The sequence below is a fragment of the Convolutriloba macropyga genome, chromosome 2 (genome assembly GCF_964194025.1).
Source record: "Convolutriloba macropyga chromosome 2, txConMacr16.3, whole genome shotgun sequence".
Classification (NCBI taxonomy): Eukaryota; Metazoa; Xenacoelomorpha; order Acoela; family Convolutidae; genus Convolutriloba; species Convolutriloba macropyga.
The window spans coordinates 18998279-19005778 of record NC_134469.1 but is presented as its reverse complement, the minus strand read 5'-3'; the positions used below and the strand labels follow the sequence as shown (position 1 = coordinate 19005778).

The 7500-nt window shown below is 32.1% G+C and overlaps 2 protein-coding genes and 1 pseudogene across 3 annotated transcripts in view; 1 reads left to right on the top strand and 2 right to left on the bottom strand.

The window, feature by feature from the left end:
* The window catches only part of LOC142357659 (isocitrate dehydrogenase [NAD] subunit gamma, mitochondrial-like), a 545753-nt gene that overhangs the window by 252370 nt on the left and 285883 nt on the right, over nucleotides 1-7500 (bottom strand). The gene's annotated exons all lie outside the window — the stretch shown is intronic.
* LOC142357579 (uncharacterized) overlaps nucleotides 1-7500 on the top strand; it is a 48177-nt gene that overhangs the window by 5929 nt on the left and 34748 nt on the right. The window lies entirely within an intron of this gene.
* Nucleotides 1-7500, bottom strand: part of LOC142334845 (uncharacterized) — a 65689-nt pseudogene that overhangs the window by 52147 nt on the left and 6042 nt on the right.

Here is a 7500-nt window from a genome sequence, read left to right as displayed (position 1 = left end):
CACTTTGATTTGGAATTGCCAAGTCGTGGCCCAGACATGGATATAGACTTGCCAAGTCACGGCCAAGACCTGGATTAAAGTGCCAATTGAAGAATTTAACATTATCGTAGCTGAGTCATATGAATGAGTTATGAAATGCGACTTGTAATAAAACTTGCCCAGTACTGAAATTGACTTGGTGTTAGGTCTGGATTGTGAATTTAGTTTTGTCCGGATGGTAAATCTAGGTCCGGCTGGTCCGGCATCTTTCCAAGAAAAAATGATGATTTTTTTCTTTGATTAAGCAGTGAAAATAATAACTTCAATAAATTGACCGCAATTTTAAGTTTAAAAAGTATCTAAAATCAGATTATGGACTGATCTGATGTCTTAAAATAATTGTCGATCACCATTCAACAAAATTCTACTCTATTTCTTAAAAGATAAACAAAAAAAAATTGGATTAGGCTCTCTTCGCATTGGAAAATATTTTTTTGGTTGACTGAGAGCATTGAGGGCGCATTGCGCTAAACGGAAACTCTATTGAATCAAATTAAGATGATGGCCATACGATGGCAAAACAAGGAAAAAACAGCACTGAACCGCTTTTTCAAGAACATCACGGTATCATTGTATCATTTGTCATTAATAATTGTGCTCAAAATTTAATTAATGGACATTCTGCAAGCTTTTTTGTCAGAAGATGGGCTTTAGTGTTCATAGATGATCTTTTTGAGCATGAATTCCATTGATATTTTTCAACGTACTCTTTGACAAAAGATAAAGAAAATGCAGTTTCATTTAGCCTTGGTTAAAACGTATGTTCGCTCTTCAAAATATTCACATTAAAACGTTTGGGCATGCGAACAAAACAGAGAAATTTCCATAACAACTAAGTTACAGTTTTGACAAAAACATTTCCTCACAGGCCAAAATTTGACTCATCCAGCGATTTGCCAGTTTAACAATATGGCATTTTTTTGGTGTCCTGAAGTTATTAAAACAATCAACTGTGCTGGAAAACCGATTTTGTTATTAATTATAATTATTATTTAATATTTCAGTTTTTTAAATTTAAGACCGAGTACAAAACTAAGCCTAAGGAAAGAAAAAATAAAAAAGATGAAAGAAAATTGCTTAAAGTTTTTCTCAAATACTTCTCTTTTTCGTTTGTATTATACAAAACCGTATATGGCAGCAATTTAAGGCCAAAAAATTCTAGAAATTTGAAGAGTTCTATGTGATCATTTACATTGTGTTCTATTTATATATATATATATATATATATATATGTATATATATATATGTATATATATATATATATATATATATATATATATATATATATATAGATATATGTATACACATATTTTAATATATATATATATATAAATATATACATTATATGTATTTATATATATATATATATATATATATAACTACTTATACAAACTCACACACACACACACAAATATATATATATATATATATATATATAAATATAATTTATGTATATATATAAAACTATTTATACCTATATATATATATATATATATATATATATATATATATGAATTCTAACTCGAATGCTATGTCACCATGTTTAAGCTCCTAATCTTCACATGTTTTAGCGTCCCTTAAACATGCAGCCTAGCGTTTTGCGTGCATTTTGCGCGCTGCGAGGTGGATTCGAACCGGGGTCTGTTGAGTTTGATCAGGGTATAAAAAGGTTCGCAAACCACTAGGCTAAATACCTTGCTGTTAAGCATCTATTAATTCTACGTCGACAGAGCCACTGAACACCATGCGCCATATCGTTTTGCATGCATACTTGCCATTGCCAGAATAGTCTGTGACCGAAAGGCTACCTATGCCGTACAGGTCAATGACTGATTAGCCGTGGATGCAACAATAGGTCATTGACTGAAAATTTGCCAAGGTCCGAAAAGTTGCCTGTGCCAAAAAGGTCAACGACCGAAAATTTGCGGATGCAAAAATAGGTCAATGGCAGAAAAGCTACCTATGCCGTAAAGGTCAAAGAATGATTAGCCGTGGAAGCAAAAATAGGTCATTGACCAAAAAGCTGGAAATGTCCGAAAACCTGCATGTGCCAAAAAGGTCAACGACTGAAAACTGCGGATGCAAAAAAACGTCAATGACTGAAAACCTGCTGATAAAAAACTATTCCATCGCCGACAAATTTGTCACACAAAAACAGTCCTTGAATGACATGTGTGATGCATCACAGACATTTTCAGAATCAAGATTCTGTAAGTAAAAGTGCGAAATGAAATCGAAGATGAAAAATTGTCCATTTAAATGATTAAAAAAATGATAAAGAAAATTGAATGACCTAGATAGAAATGCAACACGGTCAAGATTTTGTGTAGCGTTTTTAAATTCTCAACAGATTGTTTCAATTTTTTTCTTTCTTCAGTCTTTTTTCTGTATCTTTTATCTCTTTCGTTTTTCGTTTTCCTTCTGTATTTCTTTTCGCTTTCGCTCTTTTTTCTCCCCCCTCTTTCGTTTTCCTCTCTTTTTTTCTGTATTCCTTTTCTCTCTTTTGTCTTCTTCTTTTCTATCTTTTCTCTATTTCTCTCTCTCTCTTTGTTTTCTGTTCTTTTTTATCTGTCTTTCTTTTTCTCATTCATTTTCTCTTTGTTCCTCTTCCGCTTGTCTTTAGTGTTTCGTTTTTTTTTCTTTCTGTTCTCTTTTTCTTTTCTCTTTCTTTTCAGTCGCACTTTTCTCTGTTGCTTTTTGTTTCTGTCTTTTCTTCTCTCTTGCTTTTCTCTTTTTTCTGTTTTTCCTTTCTGTCTTTTTCTCTCTTGTTTCTTTCTTTTCTCTTACTATTCGATTTTTTTGTTGTTCTCTTCTGTCTGTCTATTCTCATCTTTCTTTTCTCTCTTTCGATTATCTCTTGTTTTTCATTCTCTTTTCTATGTCTGTCTTTTTTGTCTTTCCTTTTTTGTTTTTTTGTCTTCCATCTCTCTTTTCTCGCATTCTTTTCTGTCTTTCGTTTCTGTCTCTTTTCTCTCTTCTGTTTCTTTCTTTTCTTTCTATTCGTTTTTTTCTTTTTTCTGTCTGTCTGTTCTCTTCTTTTCTTTCTTTCTTTCCTTTATCTTTTTTCTTGTTTTTCTCTCTTTTCTGTATTTCCTGTCTGTCTTTTCTGTCTTTTCATTTGTCTTCGTCTTTGCTCTTTTTCGTTTCTCTGTCTTTTCTCACTTTTTGTTCTTTTTTTTCTGTTTCTTTTCTGTTTTTCTTTTTCTCATTCTTTTTTCTCTTTGATCCTCTTCCGCTTCTCTTTAGTTGCTCGCAGCGTTTTTTTTTTCTGTTTTTCTTTTTTGCTTTTCTTTTCTCTCGTGCTTTTTTCTGTTGCTTTTTTCTGTCTTTCTTCTCTTGCTTTTCTCTTTCGTGTTACTTTTTATTTCTGTTTTTCCTCTTTTGTTCTTTCTTTTCCCCCTCTCTTTGGCTTTCCTTTCTTTCTTTTCTGTATTCCTTTTCTGTCTTTTCTCTCTTTTGTCTTTTTCTTTTCTATCTTTCTTTTCTCTCTTTCTTTTCTGTTCTTTATCTGTCTTCCATTTTCTGATTCTTTTTTCCTTGTTCCTCTTCCTTGTTCATCTTTTTTCTTTTCTGTTTTTCTTTTTTGCTTTTCTCTTTCTTTTCTGTCGTGATTTTCTCTGTTGCTTTTTTGTGTCTTTCTTTTTTCTCTTGCTTTTCTTTTTAGTTTTTAGTTTTCCTTGTGTATTTCCCCTTTCGCTCTTTTTTTCTCCCCCATCTCTTTGGCTTTTCTTTCCTTCTCTTCTGTATTCTTTTTCTGTTTTTTCTGCTTTTTTCTTGCTTTTCTCTTTCTTCTTTATCTTTCGTTTCTTTTTCTTTTATCTCTTTCTCTTTCTTCTTTTCTCCTTTTCGGATTGACTTTTCTCGCTTTGTTTTCTCTGCCATCTTTGTATTTTTTTAGTTTCTGTTTTCTCTCTTTTCTGTTTTGTGCTGTCTTTTTTCTTTCCTCTCTCTCTCTCTCTTTCCTTTCTGTCTATTCTCTTTTGCTTCTTTCTTTCTTTTCGCTTCCTTTTCTCTTTCCTTTCTCTCTCTCTTGATCTCTTTCTTCTCTTTTCTTTTCTTTTCTTTTTTGTTTCTTTTCTCTTTTTTCTTCTTCTCTCTGCCTTTCGTCTCTCTTTTGTTCTTCTCTTTTGTTTTTTTTTCATCAGTTTTTTGTTCTTTTTGCTTTCCTTTCCGTTTTTTCTTTCTCTTGCTTTTCTCTTTCTGTTCTGAGTTTCGTCTGAATTTTCGTTCTTTTTTTCTTTCTCTATCTTTCGTTTCTGTCTCTTTTCTCTGTATTTTTCTCTTTCCTTTCTGTTTTTTCTCTCTTGCTTTTCTCTTTCTTTTCTTTTTTGTCTTTTGTCTCTTTTCTGTTATCTTTTTCTCTTCGGCCTTTCTTTCATCTCCTTCTTTTTTTCTCGCTGTCCTTTTTGTTTTTCTCTTTTTTCTGCCTTTCTTCTACCCTTTTACTGTCTTGCTTTTTTCTTCGTTCTCTATCTTTCGTTTCTTTCTCTTTTCTCTGTATTGTTTCTTCTTCTCTTTCTTTTCTCTTTTTTCTCTCCTTTTGTTTCTTGCTTTTCTCTTCTTTTTCTTTTCTCCTTCTTTTCTGATTTCATTTTCTCGCGATGGTTTCTCTCCTTATTTTCTTTGTAAATTTTTCAGTTTCTGTCCTCTCTCTTTTCTGTTTTTATCTGTCTTTTTACTCTCCTCTCTCTCTCTCTCTCTCGTTCCTTTCGCTTTCTTTTCTGTATCTCTTCTCTATTGCATCTTTCTTCCTTTTGGCCTTATTTTCTCTTTTTCTCTTTCCTTTTTGTCTTTCTCTTTATCTCTTTCTTTTTTTTTCTTTTTTCTTATTCTTTTTTGCCTTTCTTTCGAATCCTTCTATTTTTTGTTCATCTTTCGTTTCTTTTTCGGATTTTTGTTCTTTTCGCTTTCCTTTTCGTATTTTTTCTTTGCTTTTCTCTTTCTGTTCTGAGTTTCTTCTGCGTTCTCTTTCTTTTCTTTTTCTTCTTTCTCTATCTTTAGTTTCTGTCTCTTTTCTCTGTATGGTTTCTTTTTCTCTTTCTTTTTTGTCTTTTCTCTGTGCCTTTCTCTCTTGCTTTTCTCTCTTTCCTTTTTTTTCTATTGCTTTTGTTTCTTTTCTGTCTTTTGTCTCTTTTTTTTCTGTTCTTTTTTTCTTCTGCCTTTCTTTTATCTCCTTATTTTCTTGCTCTCCTTTCTGTATTTCTCCTTTTCTCTGCCTTTGAATTTTTCGCTGTCTTTTCTCTTTCCTTTCTGTCTCTCTCTTGATCTCTTTCTTTTCTCTTCTTTTCTCTATTGTTTCTTTTCTCTCTCCTGTTCTTCTTTCTGCCTTTCTTCTTTCTATTCTTTTTTTTATTTTTTGCCTTTCTTTCAAATCGTTCTCTCTTTTATTCTTCTCTTTCGTCGTTTTCTTCAGATTTTTTTTCTGTTCGCTTTCCTTTTTGTTTTTTCTTTTTCTTGTTTTTCTCTTTCTGTTCTGTGCTCCTTCTGCCTTTTCTTTCTTTTATCTCTCTTCTTCTTCTTGCCCTTCTCTCTCGCTTTTCTCTTTCTTCTTCTATTCTCTTCTTTTCTGATTTGCTTTTCTCGCTCTCTTTACTCTCTTTATCTTTATTTTCTTTCGTTTCGCTGCCTTTCTGTTTGTTCTGATTTTTTCTTTCCTTTTCTCTTCTTTTTGCTTTCTTTTCTCTTTTGTTTTCGTCTATCTTTTTTTATCTTCTCTGCTCTTTCCTTTCTCTCTTGCTGTTCTCTCTTGTCTTTCGTTTCTGTATTTTTTTGCTCTTCACTCTTTTTTGTGTTCTTTGCGCTTTTGCGTTTCTGCGTTTCTTTTGCTGCCTTTCTTCTCTTTTGATTTACTTTCTTCTTATTTCACATTCCATTCTCTGTTTATCTGTTTTTTTTTCGTTTTTTACATTTCTCTTCCATTTTTCTCTTTCGTTCCTCTTTCGGTTTATTTTTAGTTTTTTTTTATGATTTTCTCTTTTCTCTCTGTTTTTCTTTATCTCTTGCTTTTCATTTTTTGTCCATCGTTTCCGTCCTTCTTTTCTCTTTTTTTCTTTTAAGCCTCACTTTTTTCTGTTCTTTCCTTCTTTTCTCTTTCCTTTCTGCTTTCTTTTTCTTTTGTTTCTTTCCTTTCTCTCCTGCTTTCCTCTTTTCTTCTGTTTTCTGAATTGCTTTTCGCTTTCATTTCTCCGTTTCTCTTCATTTTTGTATTTTCTTTTTCATTTGTCTACCTTTTCTTGTCTGTCTTTTTTTTGTTTTTCTTTTTTGTCTTTTCTCTTTTCTTTCGGTCTTTCTTTTCAGTCGCTTTTTATTTCGTTTCTGTCCTTCCTTTCGCTTTCTTTTCTTTTTTCTTTCCCTCTTTTTAACTGTTGCTTTTCTCTCTCTTTTCTGTTTTTCTCTCACTTGCTTTTCTCGCTTTTCTGTGTTGTGTCTTTTGTTTCTGTCTTCTCTTTTTCCCCTCTATCTTTTCTGCTCTGTTCTCTTCCTTTTCTTCTCTTTCGTTTTCCTTTTTTCTATTATTTTTTCTGCCTTTCTCTTTTGTTTCTTCTCTTTTTTTTTCGTTCTTTTCTTTTTTTTTCTTCTGTTCTTTTTATCTCTCTTTCTCCTTCTTCTCTCTTTTGTTCCTTTCTTTGGTGCCTCTCTTTTGTTTTTTGAGGTTTTTGTTCTTTTCTTTTTCCTTTTGCTTTTTCCTTTCTCTTGCGTTTCTTTTTATTTTCTGCCTGTCTTCTCTTTCTTTTGTCCCTCTGTTTTCTGTCTTGCTTTTCTCTTTGCTCTCTGTCGTTTTCGTCTCTGTTGTCTCTCTCTTTCTTTCCTCTTTTGTTCTGTTCTTTTTTTTATGCTCTTCTTTTTTCTGCCGTTTCTTATTTTCTCTTTTTTTTCTCTTCTTTTTCTTCTGCCTTCCATGCTCTTTCTTTCTTCTTTCTTTCGTTTCTTTCTCTTTTTTGTGTATGGTTTCTTCTCTGTTTTTCCTGTCTTTTTTCTCCCTTTTTTCTCTTTTTTCTCTCTCTTCTATCTTCTTTTCTTTGCTTTTCTCTTCTTTTCTTTTCTGCTTTTCTGTGTCTTCTCTTTTGTTTTTCTATTTCTTTTCTCTCTCTTTTCCTGTTCTTTTTTCTGCATTTCTTTTTGTCTGCCTTCTCTCCTTTTCTCTCGCTTTTCTCTATTTGCTCTGTTGCTTTTCTCTTTTGCTTTTCTTTTTTTCTTTTCTGTCTTTTGGTTCTCGGTTTCTTTTCTCTCTTTCTTTACTCTCTTTCATGTCTCTTTTTCTTTTTTGTCTTGATTTTCTTTTTATTCGTTTCTTTTTCTCTTTTCCCACTTTCAATTGTCTTTTTTTGTGTTTCGTTTATCTTTGAGCGCTCCCTAAATATGCAAAACGGTAAAGCAGAAAACGTGGTTGGACATAAAATTGTTGGCACATAGGATAATAAACTCAAACACAATACACCGATGACGAAACTTAATACCAAT